Below are 22,777 nucleotides of genomic sequence, written 5' to 3' on the forward strand. Positions count from 1 at the left end.
ACTCCTCTCTCTAATGCTAGCAAAGCTTATAATGGTCTTAGCTGGATCTCTCAGAGTCCCTGAAGCCTTGCCATGCTCATAACCTCATTCTCTCTTCTGAGGGTCTTAATCTCTTGGCAGAAGGGCAACTCAAAGGAAACCTTAGCATGCCTAGTTTAGAGAGAAGGAAAAAGGGAATTAAAGGGGAAGGCTCCAATTTGCTACAGAGAATTGATGGAAATGGGTTTTTCATTTGTTTGTTTTTAATGTTCTATTTAAATAACAAATGTCATGTCTCTAAGGAGTGATCCATTGATTTGTTAACCCACTGGGATGGGTCACTTTCTCAAATTCTGGACAGTAATTTTTTTCCGGGGGGTGGGGAGAAGTCAGGGAGGGGGTAGGCAAGGAGAAATGGAAGAAGCCAACCAAGAAGAGAGCCAGTATATCCTGGGCACCTGTGGATGGGAGGAGTCAGAGGGAAAAAAGACCAGAGGAAGAATGGTACATAAAATTGAGGCTGGAGATGACACAACAAAACCTATTGCTCACTCAATTTGGTCCAGACTGTCTGTCTCCCAGTTCTTCAGCAGCACCACCTTAACCATCTCTTACAGCCCCCTGCCCAACCAATACCCTATCTACTCTCAAGAAGACCTTGTCTCTTTTGCGACAACAAAAATAGAGGCCATCAATGGAAACCCCCTCAACTCCTTGGATCCAGCCTACAAATGTATCTGCTCTAGGCCCACCCTGGCTGCCCTCCTTTATGCCACGGGGAAGAGGTACTCCTGCCCCCTCTGGGGTGAACCCTACAGCTGTGCTCTAAATCCATCCACTCCCTCCTCTTCAGACCCTTTGTCACTTTGTCAGTCTCAGGATTGAATGTTTAGATGTGCTCAAGTCTTTGCCATCTTCAATTAGAAGAAACCCTCTTGCTATAAATCCCGTTTATCTACCACCACCACATCTCTGTTCTTTCTTTCGTTGCCTGAGTTCCTCAAGGCCCACTTCTCTTTTCCCTCTCTGCTCCCTTCGTGGGCTATCTGCTTCCATTGCACCAATGCTCAGTTATACACACATGAATGACTCTCCCCTGAGCTCCAGATTCAAATATCCACTTACTGGTCACTTACATTTGCATTTCTCAAAGACATTTTAAACTCCAAATGCCCTACTGGATTTACTACTATCTTCCCAACTCTCCAAATCTGGGTCTCCTACTATTTATTCCCCTTTTCAGTAAATGATCCCAAAATCTCTCCAGTCACCTAAAGCAGAAATTGAGGCTCTTTACTCATGCCTACCTTTCCTCAACCCCACATCTCATTAATCTTCATTTCCTATCTCACAATCTCCTAAACATCTCTCAAGGCTGCCTCTAGTTATCTTCTTTTGCCACCAGCCAATAACCACTGGCTGATCTGCCTGCATGTAATTTATCCACCCAATCCATACTCTACAGCAGCCACCAGGATCTTTATAAAAATGCAAATCTGAACCTACCACTTCCTTGCTAAAAATGGTTCAGCGATTTCTTAATGATCTTAGGAAAAAGAACTTAAAATAGTGTAGTAACAGAAATCCTATTTTGAAACACACACACACACACCTACACCCTTCTTTTATCTTTTGTCTTCCCCCCAAAAATCAACTTCTCCTTAGATGGCCAGAACATCTATCTGCTAGGAAAAGATTAGGACTATAAAGGAAGAATGCCAAGGGGGAGAAGGGGGTTAGTATCCAGATTTTGACTTTCAAAATGAGGTTTTGCTGTAAGCCAATAGCCATGCAAGGGAAGATTTTCTTAATTCCTTTATCCTCTCTTTTGGCTTAATCCAGAATCAAGACTGGCTGCCCAGACCACAGGGTTCTCCACAGTACAGAGAAGGTTCCCCTTGCAAAGACCATTTGGAGGACAAAACAGAAATATAATAAGAGTTGGGGTGAGGCTGAGTTATCCGGGAGACAATTGCTGGGCTCTGACCCCTTTGAGGAGGGAGGGAGGGAGAAAGAGACAGAGAGAGAGAAAGAGAGAATCAGGGAATGGCCCAGCTACAAGGTACACAGGCAGCAGACTGCAGCTATGAAGATCAGCAGAGCAAACAGTGGCCAGGAAGACAAGGGACACGGCTGCAGAGACCAAAAGAGTCAGAAGATATTCCAGGTCACCACAGGGTTCCAAGGTCCCTTTTGTAAAACTAATACGAGTACCAAGTAAAGCCAAAACCCACCTCAATACTCTTAGCAGCCATCTTGAAGAGTTGCAGGTAAGGGCACCTGAGTCTAAGTATGTTTACTCAAAAAGGACAATTTATATTTCTATGTTACACTAAGCTTTGGAACTGAAATCTTTGCTCCTCAGCAGATGGAGTTTCTGAGAAAGACAAACTTAGACAATGATCCCCCCACAAAGAAAAAGAAGGAGGAAGACGAGGGGATGGAGAAGGGAGAGGGGAGAAAAGAAAGAGAAGATGACAGGTGATGTAAGGAGAAGAGGTAGAGGAAGGGGAAAAGGGAACGGGGAGGGGGAGGGAGCATGAGATGTGGGAAGAAACCATCATTGCCTCACAACTGGGATGCACCTCAAGTCAACTTGCACCTCCACTACAATGTCCTGGAAGCCACCATGCTACATCTGCTGTCAGCCCTGCCAGCCATTCCTCCTTCACTGAATTCTCAAAACACACTGGCCTCTTTTCCTTTTCTCAAAACTGCCCTGGTCCCTCTCACCTCAGAGTGCTTCCTTATGCAGTCTATTCCCTCTGTCTCAAATTCTCTTCCCTCTTCCGACCACCACCCTGTACCCAGCTAACTTGACTCTGGCCCCTCCATCATTTTCCCAAGGAAGCCATACCTGTACTTCCCTGGCCCTGGCTGCCACCCCTGCTGGCCCAGAGTCCTTTATGCTATGGTCTCACAGCTCTCTTCCCTGATGGTAATCATAGTGCTGTTTGATTGTACCACTGATTCTGCCTCCCCGACAGACTATAAACCCCACGCCGGCAGGACTATCTGTTTTGCTCACCATTGCATCTCCAGTGTCTAACACACCATAGGCAGTCAATTAATCTGTGTTGAATAAAGTAATGCTCAGTAAATGAATAAATAAATGAATAGCACCATCTGCTCAAATATGAGATGGGCTGCCTTGTGAGGAAAGCACATCCCATCCTTGTGCATTCAAGCCCAGTGGGATGACTGCCATCAGAGATGCTTTAGAAGTGATGCCTGCACTAGATAGATGGCTGGAGTCTGTACCTTCTCATCCATCTCAGAAAGCTCATGTTTCTCTGTATTTAAGTGTCCCGAGAGCTAGGAGGACATGCTATGCAGCTTCCTCTCGGACTATGAGAGTGCCCAAGACACACGGGCCCAGTGTGTGCCTGAGACCAGAGGAGAGCTTTCTCCAAAACAAGATGAAGGGAATGAGCATCTGTCTGTGCCCCTGGTGGCTTTTCACACTGGTCACCTCCAAGGTGGGGTGACAGTGTGATGGGACGGAGGGAATACCAGTGAGAAAGATCTCATAGACCTGAGTCAATTGAATTAATTTAAAAGGCACAGACACACTACTATATATTAAATAGATTACTAATAAGACCCGCTGTATAGCACAGGGAACTCTACTCTATACTCTGTACTGGCCTATATGGGAAAAGAATCTATTGATAAAAAAGAGTGGATATATGTATACATATAACAGATTCACTTTGCTGTACACCTGAAACTAACACAACACTGTAAATCAACTATACCCCAATAAAAATTTTTTAGAATAAAAATAAAAATAAATAAAAGCCACAGAGCAGTAAAGTGACTCAGAGGGTAAACTCCAAGCATTTGTCTGCGTGACTTTATTCCCCGCTGACTGTAAGCTATTTTGCAAGAATGTGGACACGGCAATTGCACTGCCCACTACCATGTTTTGCGTGGTAGATGCTTAACATACATCCAATGCATAAAAGTGAGTGGACCAACCTTCATCACTGAGGGTTTGTTGTTGTTTCCTCATCAGCTGTTGCCGTTGCTCACGGTGGTTGTGTGTGTTTTGTGCGCACGTGTGTAAATGGAGTGCATATGTATGGATGGGGATGGGAATACAGAATTGAGGCACCAAGTTGTATTCAACATAGCAAATGTTTTAAGTCAGAATCAGCAGCAACATAGGTGCTACACATATGATGTGCAGAGAAAGACCCTCTTACAGGCACAGCCCACTACCCAAGCCCCAGTGCCTATATCTGTATCTGAAAGGCTAAGACGTTTTTTTCCTCTGGGTCTTGAAATATTTTGATTCTGAAAACCTTTATTAAAATGAACATGCTTTTGGACGGGGAATGATTTCAGCTTCTACCATTTTGCATTTTAGAAGGACCTGAAACATCAGACATGAGATTATGAGTGGAAAGAGGAAGGATAAGAGGACAGGAAAATCATCAGAGAGAGAAGCTGCCAAAGGTAATCTTGGTCACATTTAAACATCATTTTCACAATTTCGCTTGGGAGGCCCAAGGTACAGCTGCCCCTCCTCAAAAGAACACACTGCAGATCTCTGAGATAAATGGATGAGCTCAGGTTAGCTTAGATTAGAAGAAAAAGTGCTAGACTCCCTTGATGTTTTTCTGATCAAGGACAGCAAGCCACATCTCGGGGGTTCTGTGGCATCAGATGGTTGCAGCCTGGGCATCTCCTGGATGCGGCAGCAGATCAGGCCACCCACGTATTACTGGAGGGGTGGGGTCTGCATAACTGCTCCAGAGAGCTCAGGACCCAGGCAGACCCCGCAGAGAGCCTGCAGAGTGCAGTGTCCAGTTTTGGGAGGACCCAGGGAAATGGGTATAGAGACAGAAATGAAGGATGGAGAGTGGGAAACAAAGAAAGAGAGAGAGAAAGAGGAGGGCAGGTTAAGCGTCTGGAAAATTATCGCAGTCTCACAGCTTTTGCTGCTTCAATGCGTGGATGAGTAATCAGCTGGTTGCCTAGGCGACAGCTATTTTCCTCCTGCTGCTGATCAATTTCATCTGTACAAAAGTCCCATGAAACTGTTGGCTGTGAAGATAATATACCGGAGCACAGAAAGTCCTGTCAAACAAGGTCTGCATTTCAAGTATTCTGAGCCAGACCTTGTGTGTCCTTAATCATCGACCTGTGTACCCCACCCCAGGCCACAACCCCATTCTCTCTCTCTCTCTCTCTCTCTCTCTCACACACACACACACACACACACACACACACGCACAAATGCTCACACAGACACCCGCACAGGGTGATGGGCCAGGACAGGGGCAAAGGCAGGAGGAGACTGTCAACTGCCTTATCCTAGTCAGCCTGGAGATCATAACGGCGACCTCACTGTCTTCCCTTAGAGACACAGTGGGTATGTGGTCATTCTCATTGCATTTCTCCAAAAACTTCCCTGGACAATGAAATACAGCCACAGAGGGCAGTCAGGGACAACATCCTCTGAACTATGCCCTGAGGTCTGCACCCCTGGTTTCAGAGCAGGGGAGAGTGGCTACCGTCTCCACCCTAAGTCCTCCCAACGACATCACTGTCTCCTTTCCCTACTTTATTTTTCCTGTTAGCATTTGTCACTACCTACTACATACTAAATATGTAATTTTTTTGCCTTCCCCACCAGACTGTATGTTGCTTTAGGGCAGGAATTTTATTTTTCCTACTCACCACTGCATTCTTATCTCCTAGCCTAGCTCATCATCCTGCACATAGTAAGTGCTCAGTAAAAGTTTGCTGAATGAATGAATGAATAGAAATGTTCATTAGACTACCTCACAGATAAGGCCACCCTAAAAAAAATTCAATCAATATGACCAAACGCCCTTCTGAAAGGACTAAAACCCTTGAGACTTCTGCGTTACAGGCAAGATAACACCCACATTATGACAAATTAGGAAATTGTCACAGTTTCTGTGTTTTTTCCATTCTACCTCCACCATTTGGGGCATAAAGAACATGAGGAAGATCTTATAGATCCCATAGCACAAAGCTGATAGAGCTGCCAGGCCTATTTACATATTACTAATAGCCACTAAGGGCTTACAAGGTGGCAAGCACATTACATGCACTTTTTGTTTCATTCTCACAACAACCCATGTGGGAAATATTTTATAATTCCCATTTTACAACTGATGAAACAGACTAAGAGAGGTTAAATAACATGCCCATGTTACACATGCAATATATGATCACGATTCAAGCCCAGATCTGCGTTCTCAGCTGGCATCCAATATTGCCTCTCTGCTTATCACAACTCTCCACTTGTCACTCTTGCCCTTTGGGTGACATTTTCAGCCCTATTTTTCTCCTTCAAGCAGACCAGGATGTCAATTTTAGCCTGAAGTGTTTTGCACTTATACTGTGCTTCCTCATTTTCCAAGTATCTTCATATAAGTTATATCATTCGAGCCTCAAAACAATCCTGTAGAGCAGATAGCGTCATTCCCACATTTCAGATGTAGAAAATGAGAAAAGAAAAAAAAAAAAGGTTAAGTGACTTGCCTGAAGTCGTTTTACTAATCAGACATGGGACTTGCACATTGGCACTCAGATGGTATTCCCATTCCAGCCCAGATGTGCTCTGGAAAAGAGCATCTAAGGGCCCTCCCACTGTGATTGGCCCTGGGCCCTGACCACACCCTAATTTGGCTCTAAGCCCCCACCACACCTCAGAGCTGTCCCAGAAAAGCCTCAAGTTGGCAAACATTGATCCACCTTGTCAGCTAATCTAGACACAGCCTGCTGGGGAACCTCAGGGACCTCACCCCAGAAAAGCAATCTAAGATTTCAGAGGAAATCTGAATATCTAAGAGTCCAAATGTCATAGCTTAATTTAGAAAGTGATGCCAGATACTTGTAACTAATTTTATCCTCACTCTTTCCTTGTCCTGATCCCCTTGCTTCAGCCCGTTCCCTACCCACCCCCTTTCCCCTTCAAAAAGAAATAACCTTGGCTCACCCACCATGAAATAAAAATGCTTTAAATGGTAGCTTTATAGACATGATTCGGAAAAATAAGTTCACAGGAGATCCTTACCAGTTCTTCCTGAAAATAGTGCCAGGTTAGGAGGGAATGAGTAATTGGAAGAAACAGAATTAGAAATTTTAATCCAAACTCTTGTAAGATGTCAAGGCTAGCCAGCAACCAACAAGCACATAAAATGAAACACATTAATGATCCACAAAAATGGTGAGTCTTGCCTTAAGTGGTTTCTGTGAAAAAGTCTACTTGCCTGCCTTAGCCATTCTTCTTTTTCAGTATGGCTTCATTTCTCTAGGACTTGTTGGACAATTTTCCTGTCTAAATGAAAGCCATGTTTTTTCTTCCATGTCTGATCCCACATGTTTTGTACATGTGTCTGCATGTTTGCGTCAGTGGGAGCTGGACTGAGTGAGGACCTACCACATTCCAGGCACTTTCCATATGTAAACTCATTTATACCTCCAGTGGGTCTGTGATTGGAGTATGATTGCCAGGATTGTTTTCCTTTTACAGATGAAGAAACTGAGGCTCAAAGAAGTTAAGGAATTTGCCTAAGAACATACAACAACAACTAATAAAAGTAATCACAGCAATTGACCTAGTATAGTAACTGGATATCAGCATTATCAACAAAAATAAAACAAAAACACATCCATACATTTGCTCGTTACTTTTATTTCAGCACAAGACTACTTTATTCAATGATTCTAATTGAACATTAACACTAAGTGACCAGGGAGATAAAACTATGTTGAATCCTTAATGACCTCTTTCCCCACTGATGAGATCAATAATGACAATGAAGTGTTCATCCTAATTTTGTTTTGGCCAAAATTTATTCTCACTTTTTAACCTTCAAAAGCACTGTTATATGTCAAAGTCATTTACAAATCAAGTCAGAAAACTTTTAGATATTTATATCCACCCATCCCCTCAACTATGAGGGCAGGGTGATAACTATTTGTTATTGTTCCAGAAATAAGTCATTACATTAATTCTAATGATGATATGAAGCCATATTAGAGTATTTGAACAATCTACTTGAAAAGTAGATTGCATGTCCACTGCAGCATTATTTACAACCACTAAGATATGGAAGCAATACAAGTGCCCATCAATAGATAAATGAGATGAATGGATTAATGAATGAATGTGTGTGTGTATACATACACACATACATATACACGATGGAATATTACTCAGGCATAAAAAATGAAATCTTTCCATTTGCCACAACATGGACAGACTTAGAGGGTATTATGCTAAGTGAAATCAGTCAAACAGAGAAAGACAAATACCATATGATTTCACTTATATGTGGAATTTGAAAAACAAAAGAAATGAATAAACATACCAAAACAGGAAAAGAGTCGTAGATACAGAGAACAAACAGGTGGCTGCCAGAGGGGAGGGGAGTAGAAGGAGGGAAAAAAAGGTGAGGGAGATAAGAGGTACAAACTTCCAATTGCGAAATAAATGGATATGACACATACAGTGTGGGGAGTACCATTAATAACTATGTAATACCTTTGTCTGGTGGCATATCATAACTAGACTTATCATGATGATCATTTTGAAATATATAGAAATATCAAATCACTATATTGTACACTAGGAATTAACGCAGTGTTACAGGTCAATTATACTTCAAAAACAAACAAACTCATAGAGATCAGATTTGTGGTTACCATAGGTGGGGGGAGGAGGAATTAGATGAAAGCAGTCAAAAGGTACAAATTTCCAGTTATAAGATAAATATATTTCCCATTTTTTGTGTGTATGTTCCCATTCATTTTGTGATTAATTTATATGGGCATTTCCCTGAAGAAAATGCAAGTTTTATTAAATATAAATGGCATAAGTTTGCTATCCTTAAAATATTAGGATTTTAAATATGGTGACCTCAAGCAGATCTGGGAAAGCTCAAAGACAGGACAAAAAAAAAAGCGAAAAAAATCACTGGAAGCTGCGGTCTTGGCTAGGTAGTATTGTTAGAGCAAAGGATGTATGTGGCTAAGTGAAGAGAAATGAGACTACAGAGGTAAGCAAAAGCCAAACCTTGAATGGCTTTACTAAAGAGCATATCCAGAAAAATCCACTAGAGGGTTTTCATCCAGAAAATTACATGATGAATTTGGAAATCGAAGTTAAAAACATGACTCAATCAGCAGTATGACGCTGTACTGGAGAACAGAAAACACTGATGGCAGGAAGAATGTTTATAGTGACCCAAGTAAGAAGCAATGAAAAACTAATCTAAGGCAAGATCAGTGAGGATGGAGATGTGGTAATGGATACAGGAGAGGTTAGAGAGAAAGACTATAGAAGGAAGTACAAGTAAGTAAAAAGAGCCATCCTTGAAGATGACAACTAAGGGGAGGCCTAAGATGCCACTTAAGGGGAGAAGAAACGTAGGAGAAAGTGCATGTTTGGCCAGGAATTTAATATATTGAACGTCTGATTCCTCTGTACGTCCTAGTAGAGCTATCCAGTAGAACTCAGTGGTATTAGAACATCAGAGGAAAGTCTGGCTGGAGATAATTCATACTCATCAGTGGAAGTTGAAATTGGCTCTAAATGAGGTCACACACCATCAGGGTACGGAGTAAGAAGAGAAACATTGACATTTAAGTGGGCAAGTGTAGAGGCTTCAATGAAGGAGATAAGCTTAGGAAGGACCCAGGAAAGAGCGACACCTTGGAAGTCAAAGGGAAAGAGAATTTCAGAAAGAAAATGGTCCACATGGTTAAAGACTGCAGAGGCTAAAAAGTGCCCTTTGTTCTGCAGAGCACTGGTGACTCAGCTTCAGTGCAGTGGGGAGAGCAGAAGCCAGAATGGGGCAGGCTCAAGAGCTCGGTTAAAGACTACAAATACAACCGCTGGTATTTTAGTGCTCATTTTCCAGCAAACAGTTCTCAATTTTTTAAATTATAAAACAATATACCAGGGCTTCCCTGGTGGTGCAGTGGTTGAGAGTCCGCCTGCCGATGCAGGAGACGCGGGTTCGTGCCCGGGTCCGGGAGGATCCCACATGCTGCAGAGCGGCTGGGCCCGTGAGCCATGGCCGCTGAGGCTGCGCGTCCGGAACCTGTGCTCCGCAACGGGAGAGGCCACAACAGTGAGAGGCCCGCGTACCGCAAAAAAAAAAAACAAAAAAGAAATATACCATATGATATAAAGTTTGGAAAATAAAGAAAATTGAAAACTCACCCATGATTTATATATCTTGACAAAACCACTGTCCATGGTCAATTTTCTCCCAGTCTCTAACAATGTGAATATGCCTCACTTTCAAGCACCATCTCTTAAGAAACCTGAAGGTAAAAACCTTCAAAAAGCCCTACATGTCCACAAAATTTATTTATAGTTTCCCTCAAATATTTCTCTTAATTCAAAGCATCTTTGCAAGAACATAGCACTAAGTAACAGTCCTCAAACTTAAAACTGGGGCCATGTGTTGTTCATAATATTTCCAAACTTAAACTTGTTTTCAGACCCTTTAGAAACCTAATTCCAGAAGAGTCTGCAATCTGACTCTTCAAGAGTATCTATACTGGGAGCTCAGCCAAGCTCAGAGGTCCCAGGGCTCCTCCCAAAATGTGCAAGTTGTTGTGGATTCAGGTCACTGGAAAGTGGAATAGATGCAGGCAATCATCCCAAGTCAGATAATTTACTGATTAGAAGCAACTTCTTTCTATCCAATGCCTCATACCAAACATTCTCAAGTCCTCAAAGCATCCCTAACTAGCTAGGCTTGCTGGAGAGTGAGAACTCTTCATATCTTTTCAATGCAGCTAAGGGAACCACTCATCTAACCCAACATCCCAATTTAAAGATGAGCAAATCAAGGCCCAAGAAGGAATATGATGTCCAAGGTCATACAGCTAATAGCAAAACCAAGACCTCCTAACTTCCAGGGCTTTCTCCTCTCCCATTTTGGAGCTGCCTGTGTTACCTTGTTTCACACAGACTGCTCACTGGATGATACACTCCTAGGAGACCATCAAACCATTCTAGCCCTGTATCCCCATGACCCTGAAAATCAGGCCATATTCTTTTTTCATCTATATCCTCTCTGTCCACTTCCTGGTTAGAAACTTGGAATTTAGGATTAAAATTTTAAATGGTCCAGATGAGCTGGGAAAGCAATCATTAACAAGCAATGAAGCTTAATTGCATTTGATCCTCATCTGGTCCCTCCTGAATTCATAAGCAGAGGCTTTAATTCCTTTATCACTAGAAACAGGGAAAGCAGCCAGAGGGATCTGCAGTGCTCTGAGAAGAGCAAGCTCGAGTTCCAGCGGGGACTCTTTAGGCAACATGCTTTCAGTGAGCATCTATTGAGTGCCTACTGTGTACCATACTTGGAGCCTTGCATGGGGAATGCAAAGGCTGTTAGTCCCCAGTGTTGGTCATAAAGGGGTCTATTTTGCTCACTCTGACCATGGCTGAATAAACTTGGATAAAGCTGAACCTCTCGGGCAGTCCTATCTGGAGTCCTTAACTCTAACCCAACCTGTCTTAGGAGTCCCGTGACCATCTCTGAGCCTCCAAATGAAGACAAGAGCTGAGAAAACCAGGAACAAAAGGCAGATGCATGAATTCAATGATTGAGAGGTAAACAGCTCCCATCCTGGCCAAAATTCAGCTTCTTCTCTACTCTTTCATTCCTCTTCTTCTCTCCCCTCCAGAGACACCTACCAAATCCCATACCCAACAACCACCTCCCCTCACTCTCACCCTTGTTCTCTCTCTCTCTGTCATAGTGTTTTCAAAGATGTATGCTGTGTGTTTTTAATCAAGTTTCTTAACTTCTCTGAGCTTCCATGTACTCATATGTAATAACATTCACTTAATAGGACTATCAGAACAATTAAATAAGGCAATGAGTAAAAGGTACCTATCACAGTGCTTGGCACTAAACAGTTCTCTATAAATATTTGTCGTTACCATTATTATTATTGTTTTCTGGTATGACTATTATCCCTTCCCTTAATGGTACTACTTTTCCTTGGAATATTTGTGTTCAGTTGGAGATAAAGAGCCTTTAAAACCAAGCAATTGAGTTCCTAATGGTGGGGCTTCAGACCAAGAGAAGAATAGTGGGCAGGGGTCCTTCACAGTACCCTCAATCTCTCCCTGTAAGTAGCACCCACTTGGGGCTCCCCAAAGCTACTCTCCATGTCTGGGCCTCCTCCCTGATGCTGACTGTGTCTGCTGCTCTACACTGAGGGCTCCCAGACTCTGCTGCTCAGGAACACGAAGCTGAACATCATGCACTACGGGGCAGAGGCAGGACGTGCCTGGGTTCCCGCAGGGATCAGAGCAATAAAGCAGATAATCAAGTGCATCTGCCTTCAACCAGAGAAGGGCTTCTCTTGCTGGCAACTAACTCTTAGTTTTGCTGGCTCTGCCTGAGAGTCCAGAATAGCCACGGTCAAACACTCCAGGGCCTCATCTGTGGTTTTATAATGAGGCCAGCAGATCAGACTGCTGCAACAAGAGTCAGCATAAGACTGCCGTTCCACTCCAGGGCAAGCCGACAGGACTCAGAATTCTAGCCTACCTCCTAAATGTCTCTCATTTTCATCCTACACCTCTCCATCCCTACAGCTGCCTTAGCCAGGGCTCTTGTCATCTCTCCCCAGGTAAATAATAAACAACTAATATCGACTATGTGCGAGGCAATATATACTTCAGAGTTTGCATGCAATTTCTCATTGAAACGTCAAAATAACCCTATGAAATAGAAATTATTGCTCCTATTTTACAGATAAAAGAAAATGAAGATGCCCAGAGAAATGAACTTGACCAACACTTTTGCCCTCCTATCCCCAACCTGTGGCCTCCTTCCCTGCTGCCCTCTCCCCATGCCTATCGCCACCCACTGCTAACCAGCATCTCTGCCATGAGTCGCTCTCTCCTCCACCTGTCCGCCATCCACTTCTAAGAATTCCTTCCTAAATCATAAATCTGACCATGTCACTCATATACTGAAAGTCCTTCAAAGACTCCCTGTTAGGCCCAAATAGAGTCAAGACTCCCTAAATTGGCATTCTAGACTCTTCCCAACCTTATTCCAACACACCCTTCCAGTCCCATCTCCCTCTCCCTTCCACAGGCTCCGGCCACATGAAGCCGCAGGCCATTCATCAAAGGCTCTCTGCTTTCACCCCTCCATCCTTCACGCACACCACCCTTCTCTGCGGAATGTGGCTTTCCCCATCTTCTGCCTGGAAAATGTCTATTCATATTTGAAGACCCAGCTCAAATGTCACTTCCTCTGGGTAATCCTGCCAAACTCCCTCAGATCCTTTATTCTGTCCCTGGGATAGAGTCTCCCATCCCTTCCCAGTCTTTTCACTAATCTTTTACTACATCAAATTGTGTGTAATTGCTTGTTGGGGGAAAGCCACCCTGAGGAGGCTGGGTGCCTTCCCAGGGTAAGGACTGTGGCTAATTTCCTAGTACCTGCCACAGGGCCCAGTGCAGGGTAGTTTATTGAACATCTATTACACAGATGGATGGAGGAATCATTTATTTATTCATTTAGTTACCTAGGTAGTTAGTTTATCATTGACAATGCACCAGGCACTATGCTAGGGCACTGGGGAGGCAAAGATGAATAAAAGCAAGAACTCCCAGGGGAGCCCCAGCTTTGGTCCAATGCTTATATAACCAAGAGGTTTTATTGTTTTTTTTCTTGACTCCCTTCCCAGAAAACAAATTAAATTCCAGAGGCTACAGAATACCACCTAATTCCATCCTATTTAATCTGGACACCACTGCCATACATTTAACTGCCACACTGCTTGCAAAAAACTCAGTTGTCAGGTCTAAATCACAGTTTGTGCAAATAACCAAGTTAGATAGCTTGCAACTCTTCTGGGATCTTAAATCCATCATGATATTAGTTCGTTAAGTTCTATGAATTCAGTTAACCTTTCTGATTAGTCATGGATCAATTAACCAAACCATGCTGACAAGAAAGTACTGAGGCTTAAGGCAGTTATTTTTCTAGAGACAAGAGCTCATAACATTGGCCATGTCATTTCATTTGATCCAAGTTGAAATCTTTGCTCTTCGTCTCTCCAAATTGTCTTGTCGTTTGATAATACGATACTCAGTTCCCTAATTTTTTTTCTATATAAGTAGACCTTATTTGACCAATATGATGATGATACTGGAAACATCTTCTGGGCATAGATTACACCTCTTTGACCCCTACAAAACCAACCAACACGGTGCTTCTCCCACACACAGAGGTGACTCCAGAATTAGAAACAGCAAGAGGTGGTCAAGAACCTAGAGGTCACCTTATCTGAAACCCTCATTATACAGAGGAAGGAAAAGAGAGCCAGAGAAGGGCAATGACATTCCCAAGGCCATGAGACTGAGCTGAGACCAGCACCCAAGTTTCCTAAACTCAGTTCATGATAACAGCAACACAGTAGCTACCATTTGTTTATTGCCATATATATCTGCTGATCTGTAAGCAGCACGGGGCCAAATGCTAAGAAGCTGACCTGTATTACAAGGCTAGGGAGACATAAATTCAAGTTCAGTGCTACCAAAGCAGCCCAAGTCTAGGGGAGCAGATCCTTAAGAGAAAAGAAGTGCAGAGAAGTGATTCTGTATTCTGGACCTCTCGCTCTCCAGGGAGCTGCTGATTTGTAAGCAATACACAGAAACCATTGCGCAAGGGGCTGATACACAAGGTAAAGATTTTAGCAGCCTCACAGTGCTATGGAGTCAAAACGTCGAGTTCAGGACCCACCAAAAAGATGCTCTGGGAAACACTCAAGATGTTAGCTGGGACCCTTTGTATTAGTTTCCTATTGCAACAAATTACCACAAATATAATGGCTTAAAACAACAAATTTATTATCTGATAGTTCTGTAGGCTAGAAGTCTGACATGGGTCTTACTAGGCTCAAATCAAGGTGTCAGCAGGGCTCCATTCCTTCTGGAGACTCTAGGAGAGAATCTGTATCCTTCCTTTTTCCAGCTTCTAGAAGCTGCTCTTACTCCTTGGCTTGCGGCCCTTTCCTCCGTCTTCAATGCCAGCAACAGCAGGTCAAGTACTTCTCATCAAACATCACTCTGACCTCCTCTTCTGCCTCCCTCTTCCACTTTGAAGGACCCTTGTGATTACATTGGGGCCACCCAGAAAATTGAGGATAGTCACCCTATTTTAAGGTCAACTGATTAGCAATTTTAATTCCATCTGCAACTTTTATTACCCCTTGTCATGTAATCTCATATATTCACTGGTTCCAGGCGCTAAGAAGTGGACATCTTCTGTGGGGAGGGGCACTGTCTTGCCAACCCACCCTTGAAGGGCTATCTCCAAGAAGTAAATGTGAATACGAAATAAACAGTCGTCACAAAACTGAAACACAGCTCTGAATCATCTCAATCCCAAACATGATTAAGGTGATGTGCCCCCAGTGTAACAGCCTCCCAAAGTAAAAATAGATTCTCTCTAGAGAAAGTTAACATCATCCAGAGCTTTAATAACTTCTTATATAAGATGTCCAGCATTCAAGATTACAAGACATATCAATACACAAGACCATAAGCACTTGGTTTCTTTCTGCTTCCCCCACCAGAATGCAAGCAACTTGAAAACAGGGACTACGTCCTATATGTGGTAGCCCTGACCTCATCCCAGGCTGTTGTGTATGATAGGTGCTCTGCAAACACATACTGAGTGACTGATTCTAATGCCCATCACGGTTGCACGTCAGTGGAGAACATAGCTTAAAAGAAAACAGCTGGCACTGAGCAGGGGCTTCAAAGCCAACATGAAATGCTCCTAAATCCCGTAGCGCCCACAAGAAGGTCACACCTTCTCCAGAACCAGCTTACAACAAACCATCTGTTAAAATAACAGATGGAAATAATAACAAGGAGGAAAAAAGAAAACCAAGCAACTCGTAACAGACAGAAGGGTCATTGTGAGTGGGCAGAGAGCTTACTCCTGGCGAGAGCAGAGATCAGACCAGTATCACTGAACTCACACCTGATTTCCTGTGGTTAAGAGAGCTCACTCCTGGCGAGAGCAGAGATCAGACCAGTATCACTGAACTCACACCTGATTTTCTGTGGTTATACTAGTCAGAACTTCAATCCCCTCTAGCTCTTATTTATTTTGAATTTTTTTAACGTTTCTACGAGACCTGACCCTTCCAAAATCCCTTCCAGGAAACTTGCTAAGACAGGGAAGAAGGGTGGGGTGGGAGCCAGGGCTGCTGGATGCAGGTGTGAAAGTTACATCCTGTGGCCGAAACATCAACCTCTGAGCCCGCACAGGGCTGCCCCAGGCCGGAAGAGGAAGCACCTTGTTTCAACTTGTCAGCCATCAGAGGCACTTTTTAAAAATTTGTACAAAGACTTAATACATGCTATTGTCAGCTCTGGATTGGTAACGTTTGAAGAAATATTCTAAATAGGAGAAATACCCATCGTTTATATGAGTACCTATTATGTGCCAGAGACTGTGCTAGGCACTTTACATGTGTTATGTTATTTATCCCTTGAAATGCCATTGTTATCATTTTACAGACAAAGATACTGAAGCTCAGTGACGTCAACTAATTGGGTCCAGATCACACAGTGAGGAAGTGGCAGAGCCACTGAGTCAGTGTGATGCAAATGTCCCTGTTTGGCCACCGTGAAATTCTGCCTCACCTTCATTCACTAGTTCTTGTGATTGGCATACTTAAAACTTCTCAGCCACTCAGAAAATGGACAGAAAAAGAATATATTTGTGGAAGGTGGGTAGCTGAGAATTTTTAGGCTTTGAGTGGGCGTTTTCCCCTTCTCTACCACACTGGCACGTAATGTTGTCCACCTCTGCAATATTTCCAGAACCCTCCAGTCCTACGGTGGGACCTCTGGGTAATGGACCACATGATTCAATGAGGCTTTTCATGTGAAGCAGGTGGAAGTGAAGAGTACTGTTAGAGGGCGGATCAGCAGTTTCCTTTTTTCTGAAACATAAAGGTTTTGTGAGAAAAGAAAGAGTTTTTGGTCCCCCAGGTATCCTTCAGATTATTCCAACATTATCTGCTCCCTTGAGCTGTTTTTACCCACGATTTGCATGAGCACTGGATTTTGAGGAATAGTGAGATTCATTTTTAGCTCCTCGTCATCAAGAAGAGAGCCCTGAAATCAGCATTTGTGCCCAATGCTTCTCGGGTGAATTTGCCAAGGCAACAGCAGCCGCTCCTGACATCACCGAGGGAAGACACCTCCGCAGGAAAGCGGGCCCTCGCCTTCCGGATCAGCGCTGCGCTGGCCTTTGTCGGATTTTATTCATTCCCTGAGCTTCTCCAGAACTATAAGAGCTATCCTCCCACCCCTCCCCACCTCAGCAAACACAGAAAGAGAAGAAGCTGCCTTTATTAAAAGTTCTTTCTCTCCCTAGTCACCCTCTGGCCAAAAGCATCCGAAAAACAAAACAAAACAAAAAACAGGAGAGGGAATCATGGAGGGGGCTCCTGAATAGTTCCCTGGCAAATCTATCTGTGACTTTGCTTTGAAATTGGAGAAAGAGGAAATGCATAGCAGAGAGAGGCTAGGGAACTTAGCAGAGCTGGAACAGAGGGTAAATCTAATCAAAGAAAGGTTAAAGTATTTTTCTCCCCATCTGTGCTCACCTGGAACCTCAACTAACATTAACGTCACCTCTGAGTAGAACCCCCCTCCCCTGTTGCTCAATAAAGCATAAGGACTTCTCCCCACAGAGTAAAAGGGTAACCACTGAGCAGGGGACAGGTTGCCATTCTCAGCTCTACCCCTGGGCACACGTGGCTTACTGCCCACCAAAGTTCAGCGCCCCTCTTCCATGGGGAAAAGCTGTCTGGAGGAATGGCTACCCAGCCAAGGATATATTTCCCAGGGAAGCCTGCATGTAGGCCTCACATGACCAGTTCCTACCATAGAAGGGGAGCAGAAGCGACCCGGGTCATTCACAGGTCACATGAGACCATCTCCACTCTCTCTTGCCCCTTCTCCTGGCTCAAGGTTAAAATGGCAGAACAGGAGGGTAGAAGGAGTGTGGGTCCCTAACTCACCCATTGAACATAGTCATTGGACTGCTTTGTGAGTCAGAAATAAAAATCTCTTGAGTTAGGGGGCTGGGCTTTCTGAGTTTCTCTGTTAGAGCAGCTAGAATTAACACCTTAACATAACAGCCTCATCACCAATAAGGTTAAGTCAATGAGATGATGCCTTGAGCCAGGGCTCTCGGTTCTGAGGGGCCAGCACAGCTGTGTCCCGAATGCAAAGCCACCAACCAAAGCGAAACACAAAACTTTCCCTAACTGAAGTAAGACATGCTACAGCAAAATCCCTCCGTAGGGCTGTTTTTGTCCAGGACACAGGAGAGGTCATGGGGCAAGAAGCAAGCGTAGGGAGTAAACAGAGGCAGGGAAGTGGGAAGGAAGATGAGTGTGTTGGAGCCAAGGCCTCAGCTCAGCCTTGAGTCATGTCTGTGTCTCTCTGAGCCACACCGCATACCGCTGACACAGATGCCCTAGAGCAGCAGCTAGGCGTGGAAACCACCGTCAGGACTGCTGTGGGCAGGTGATGCGCAAAGGCACACGGCCAAGGCTGTGAGTGGGGACTAAAATGCAACCAGCCCTTTTCTGACTACATCAGGCATTGCGGCTCAGAGCTGAGTTCACCTGGAGGAAAGGCGCCTGGCACCTCTTTTTAAACGTGTGCGAAGGTGCCATCCTTGACTAACCTTGCACCTGTGGTGGCACCGCGTGTGCCTGGCATAAAAGCAGTGGGCTAGTGGTGGCTCTGACCGCTGAGAACTTTTTCACAACAGGCCACAAAGTTCTTACCTTCAAACCATTCTCAGCAGGAAGTCACATTCAAAGAAACAAGAATCTGATAACAAAATAAAACTGAAAAGCTTGTTTCTACCACTAAAAGAAAAATTTACTGTCTCCCTCCTCCCTTCCTAGCCATCTTCTCCTCCCCAACTCAGAATCTTGTCCATGCTTAGCCAGATCCGCTCCCCTGCTTGCAAGGGAAAAGACACGAATGCGCTGTGTTGCAGGGGGTTGGAGCAAAAGCCATTTTAGATTTCAGCCCCAGGGGACCCTGATGTGTTACCGAAAAAACAGAAGGAGGACAAAGCAGGTGGCAGCACAGACCTAGGCCCAGAGCAGCCAATGAGAGAGAGGCTTTGGGGACTGGCTACTGGGAGGACAAGGACAAGTGGAATTCCAAAAACAATGCTTTGGAGAGGCAACTGTGGGTGAAGTCATTCTTACAGTGGGGTCCTCCCAGGGAAGACAAGAAGTAAAGCTCCAACTGAAGGAAACAAGAACTTACACAGAGGTCTGTGTAAGGGAATCACAATATTTCTTGCAAAATTCATCATCTTTCATAAATGACAGGAATTTTCCTGATGTAGGAAATGGACACAACCTTTTCTGGAAGGCAATTGGGTCTCTCTATTAAACATTTGAATAGTCAAGCACTTTGATCTCACAAGTCCACCTCTAGGAACTTACTCAACAGAAATACTCCCACTCTCAGAAACTTACCAAGAAATCTGTGCAAAGATATTCATTGTTGATAAGACGTGCATTTTTAGTTGCTCTTCCTATGGAAATTTGTCACTCATGTCCTAACGAGAAACATTATGCACCTGTGAGGTGGCTGGTTCGGCTTTAAGATGTCATCTGACATCATAAAGGAGCTAAGACCTGATATATTATCATTTGTTTCTAAGCCAGTCTCCACCACTAGATTTGAGTCCCTTGAGGGCGAGGACCACATCTTAGCCACTGTCACTTTCAGACCTGTCACAAAGCCCAGTGTATAGTGTGTGCGCAAGTGCTATTTGTTAAATGAATACTTGATTTAACTGGCCCTGGGTCAAATTTAGGCTCATGCCCTCATTAACACACTGTTCTAGGAGCAGAGTCAAGGGAAACCAGCCTCACTCTGGGATGATCTGCTCCTCTCAGCTGTGTCTTTATTCCCCACTCCATGCAGTTGCTGGTTTAGGAGAGAAATGAAGGGATTCTGGAGAAGGAAGAAGGAGAGTGTGGCTGGAAGTTTAAGTTCTTAAGATGAAATAAGTCAGGGTTTTTAGCTTGTTGTCCACACCTGGAAACTCCTGAAATTACATGCAGCCCTTTTCTGGAGACAGTGTGTGGCTTTCACGAGCTTCTCAAAGAATTCAGGTCTAGGACATGCTAAAAAAAATAAATAAATAAATGGTTAAGATTCACTGAGGCAAGGTATTTTGACTCAGCAAAGGCTATGTTCTGACAACCTATGCCAAAGACTAATATACCAAAGGTGGTTGAAAAACCAGGGGAAGAAGGCCAATGTCATACATAGACCTACAAATGACTCTACAAAATAAACTGTGGCACTGATGTTCCAGTTTTGCTCTTGCAGCCTCTTAATACAATATTTCAAAGCATTATAAAATTTTAAAAGGTGATTATTATCATACTCGTCCAGCTCATAAGCTTACCTTAACGTTATATGTCCTAATTAAGTGGGAAAAGGTATTTTATGACTTTTAAAAAACTAAGATGGAAAGAAAAATCTCAGAAAAGAACAAACTGAGTATTTAAAACATCACCTATAAGACAAAATATAACATGGGATGTTTCACGACACCATTCACCTTATCGTAAAATTATTAATCAAACACTGTCAAGTGTTTGTCAGGCAGTCAAAAGCAGTTAACTTGGTATGACAGCATTTCAGTAAACTTAGCTCAGAATCATTCTGGAAAAAAGAGACGAACACCATTCATCCATTTCCTAAATCTTCAGAACACAAGTTTCTCCTCTTCTAACACAAATGCCATTTCTTACCAACACAGCCATCAATTTAGCCTCAAGTTATTTGCTTTTAAAAAGCTCTGCTGGAGGCTTCCAGGAACATGGCGGAAGAGTAAGACGCGGAGATCACCTTCCTCCCCACAGATACACCAGAAATACATCTACACGTGGAACAACTCCTACTGAACGCTGCCAGAGACCTCAGACCTCCCAAAAGGCAAGAAACCCCCCACGTACCTGGGTAGGGCAAAAGAAAAAGAAACAACAGAGACAAAACAATAGGGACGGGACCTGCACCAGTAGGAGGGAGCTGTGAAGGAGGAAAAGTTTCCACACACTAGGAAGCCCCTTCGCGGGCGGAGACTGCAGGTGGCGGAGGGGGAAAGCTTCGGAGCCACGGAGGAGAGCACAGCAACAGGGGTGCGGAGGGCAAAGCGGGGAGATTCCCGCACAGAGTATCAGGGCCTACCGGCACTTACCAGCCCGAGAGGCTTGTCTGCTCACCCGCCGGGGCAGGCGGGGCTGGGAGCTGAGGGCCGGGCTTCGGTCGGAGCGCCGGGAGAGGACTTGGGTTGGCGGCGTGAACACAGCCTGCAGGGGGTTAGTGCGCCACGGCTAGCCGGGAGGAGTCCGGGGAAAAGTCTGGACCTGCGGAAGAGGCAAGAGACTTTTTCTTCCCTCTTTGTTTCCTGGTGCGCGAGGAGAGGGGATTAAGAGCGCCGCTTAAAGGAGCTCCAGAGACGGGAGCGAGCCGCAGCTAAAAGCGCGGACCCCAGAGACGGGCATGAGACGCTAAGGCTGCTGCTGCTGCCACCAAGAAGCCTGTGTGCGAGCACAGGTCACTATCCACACCCCGCTTCCGGGGAGCCTGTGGAGCCCGCCACTGCCAGGGTCCCGGGATCCAGGGACAACTTCCCAGGGAGAACGCACGGTGCGCCTCAGGCTGGTGCAACGTCACTCAGGCCTCTGCCGCCTCAGGCTAGCCCCGCCCTCCGTGCCCCTCCCTCCCCTCCCGGCCTGAGTGAGCCAGAGCCCCCGAATCAGCGGCTCCTTTAACCCCGTCCTGTCTGAGCGAAGAACAGACGCCCTCTGGCGACCTACACGCAGAGGCGGGGCCCAATCCAAAGCTGAGCCCCTGGGAGCTGTGAGAACAAAGAAGAGAAAGGGAAATCTCTCCTAGCAGCCTCAGAAGCTGCGGATTAAAGCTCCACAATCAACTTGATGTACCCTGCATCTGTGGAATACATGAATACACAACGAATCACCCCAAATTGAGGAGGTGGACTTTGAGAGCAAGATTTATGATTTTTTCCCCTTTTCCTCTTTTTGTGAGTGTGTACGTGTATGCTTCTGTGTGAGATTTTGTCTGTATAGCTTTGCTTCCACCATTTGTCCTAAGGTTCCATCCGTCCGTTTTTTGTGTTTTTTTTAATTTTTTTTCTCTTAATAATTATTTTTTTATTTTAATAACTTTATTATATTTTATCTTACTTTATTTTACTTTATCTTCTTTCTTTTTTTCCTTCCTGCCCTCCTTCCTTCCTTCCTCCCTCCCTCCCTCCCTCTCTTTCTTTCTTTCTTTCTTTCTACTTCTACTAATTTTTTCTTTCTACTTTTTCTCCCTTTTATTCTGAGCCGTGTGGATGAAAGACTCTTGCTGCTGCAGCCAGGAGTCAGTGCTCTGCCTCTGAGGTGGGAAGGCCGAGCTCAGGACATTGGTCCACCAGAGACCTCCTGGCTCCACATAATATCAAACAGCGAAAGCTCTCCCAGAGCTCTCCATCTCAATGCTAAGACCCAGCTCCACTCAACGACGAGCAAGCTACAGTGCCAGACATTCTATGCCAAACAACTATCAAGACAGGAACACAACCCCACCCATTAATAGACAGGCTGCCTAAAATGATACTAAGTTCACAGACACCCCAAAACACACCACCAGACGTGGTCCTGCTCACCAGAAAGA

At 44.4% G+C, this 22,777-nt stretch overlaps 1 long non-coding RNA gene across 1 annotated transcript in view; it reads right to left on the reverse strand.

Moving 5' to 3' along the window:
- Positions 1-22,406, reverse strand: part of LOC149750526 (uncharacterized) — a 127,914-nt gene extending 105,508 nt beyond the window's left edge. Inside the window, exon 1 of the long non-coding RNA XR_016393193.1 lies at positions 1-22,406. This exon is cut by the window's left edge and continues 64,203 nt beyond it. This is a non-coding gene — a long non-coding RNA (uncharacterized LOC149750526).
- Between the last annotated feature and the right edge of the window lie 371 nt (positions 22,407-22,777).

This window comes from Delphinapterus leucas, chromosome 1 (genome assembly GCF_059928025.1).
Source record: "Delphinapterus leucas isolate spDelLeu-1000000601 "Yukka" chromosome 1, BTC_Dleu_Yukka2, whole genome shotgun sequence".
Classification (NCBI taxonomy): Eukaryota; Metazoa; Chordata; class Mammalia; order Artiodactyla; family Monodontidae; genus Delphinapterus; species Delphinapterus leucas.